This window comes from Macaca fascicularis, chromosome 2 (genome assembly GCF_037993035.2).
Source record: "Macaca fascicularis isolate 582-1 chromosome 2, T2T-MFA8v1.1".
Taxonomy (NCBI): Eukaryota; Metazoa; Chordata; class Mammalia; order Primates; family Cercopithecidae; genus Macaca; species Macaca fascicularis.
This window is the reverse complement of record NC_088376.1, coordinates 84,358,585-84,360,784: the sequence shown is the minus strand read 5'-3', so window position 1 is coordinate 84,360,784 and position 2,200 is coordinate 84,358,585. Positions and strand designations below refer to the sequence as shown.

The window sequence follows — 2,200 nt, the reverse complement described above, 5'->3', positions numbered from 1 at the left end:
CCTCCCAAAATGCTGAGATTACAGGTGTTAGCCACCACACCTGGCCGGTTTCAGGCCTTTATATATAGTACCAACAATGAACATTCTTATACATGGATCCTAGTATTCATATTTCTAAATGTATCTGGCATGAATATCAAGGATTAGAATTGTTGGGTTTCAAAGTATGCATATCTTAAACTTTATTGATTAATGTCCAAGTGTTTTATACATAACTTAGTTATACAATTTACACTCCTACCAACAGCGTCTTCTTGTCTTGTAAAAGAAGAAATTTCTCTTTGCTTTTCATTGTGCTAAGCCACGATGGTGCACGTGCAATGGAATCTGATTTGCAATCCTGCATTATGGATTAGATTGAACATTTTAAAATAAGTTTTTTAGCCTTTTGGATTTCCTCACTTTTGTTGTTGTTCTTGTTGTTGTTGTTGTTGACAGAGTTGCACTCTGTGGCCCGGGGCACTATCTTGGCTCACTGTGAACTTCACCTCATGGGTTCAAGCAGTTCTCCTGCCTCAGCCTCTTGAGTAGCTGGGACTACAGGCACGTGCCACCACCTCTGGCTAATTTTTGTATTTTTGGTAGAGATGGGGTTTCACCATGTTGGCCAGGCTGGTCTTGAACTCCTGGCCTCAAGTGATCCACCTGCCTCAGCCTCCCAAAGTACTGGGATTACAAGTGTCAGCTGCCCAAATCCTTGGACAGGCAGAGTGAGGATTCCTTCACTTACAAAGTACTTGTTTTTCTACAGGAATGTCTGATTTTTTTTTTTTTTTTTTTTTTTTTTAGATTTTTATATAGTCTGGATATGAGTCCTTTTGTCAGTTACATGTATTGTGAACATCTACTCTGTGACTTTGTCTTTTAATGATGTCTTTTCATGACTGGAAAGTCACATACATCTTAATTTTAATGTAGACATCAATCATTCCTTCTATAATTAACTTTTGGAAAAATGTGTAAGTAATCTTTTCTAACCACAGACAGATTAAGGTACTCTCCTATGTTATCTAGTAAAATCTTCATAGTTTTACCTTTCATATTTAGGTCTATAATTCTCTTTTAATTCAAATCTGCATAAAATGTGAAGAACAGATTTTCTTTCTTTTTTAAAATAAAGATACCAATTTTTGGCTGAGTGCTGAGACCAAGGACTAAAGCTGGGAGACTGAAAAAATGCAGACCACTGGGGCACTGTTCATTTCTCCAGCTCAGATCCACTTTGCACCAGGGGTCTAATCAGGCCTGTGTCTGCCTCCTTCTTGAACAGTCCAGAGAATTCATCTAAACAGCCTTCCTACAGCAGCTCCCAACTCCAGGTGGCCAGACAGGAGTTCCAGACCACTGTTGTTGTCTCCTGGGACATTGACACAGCAACCAAGTTTATCGGTGCTGAGGCAGCCACAGTTGGTGTGGCTGGTTCAGTGGCTGGCATTGGAATTGTGTTTGGCAGCTTGATCATTGGCTATGCCAGGAACCCGTCTCTCAGGCAGTAGCTCTTCTCCTATGCTATTCTGGGTTTTACCCTGTCTGAGGCCATGGGGGGGCTCTTCTGTTTGATGGTCACCTTCCACATCCTCTTCACCGTGTGAAGCTCCATGGGGGCCACCTGTCCATCCCTGCTGCTACGACTCCATGCCATTCCTGATGCTGGGGTCTGCTAAGCTTTTACCATTAAACACAAAGTTTCTTTAAAAAAAAAAAAAGATACCAGTTTTTCTCAGCACCATTTATTGCATAGGCTATTTTTCACCCACTATTTTTACAATGATAATGATGTCGGTTTGGGGGTTTCAAGTATGATCTACTAATTCATTTGTGTTCACTACACCAAGACTTCCACCACTGCACTGTTTTGATTACTACCGCTCTATAATAAACCTTGTATCTGATAAAACAAATCCTTTCACTTCTGTAACCGTACTCATTATTCTTGACCCTTTGTATTTCCATATATATTTTAGAAACAATTAGTCATGTTTTATACACACACACACAGAGACACACACACAACACACACATAGCCTGTTGGTATTTTTATTTGCCTTATTTGAATTTGTTCAGTTTGGGGAAAACTGGTATTTTTCAACACTGAGGCATCCAATCCTTACAATCATATCAATTAAGGTCTTCTTTAATTATTGTAAATAAAGTTCCACAGTCTTCTCTGTAGAGATTTTGTATATCTTTTATTAGACTT

General features: G+C 39.4%; 1 pseudogene; it reads left to right on the top strand.

The window, feature by feature from the left end:
* Positions 1–607: 607 nt before the first annotated feature.
* On the top strand, positions 608–2,200 carry LOC123571858 (ATP synthase F(0) complex subunit C1, mitochondrial pseudogene; annotated as a pseudogene).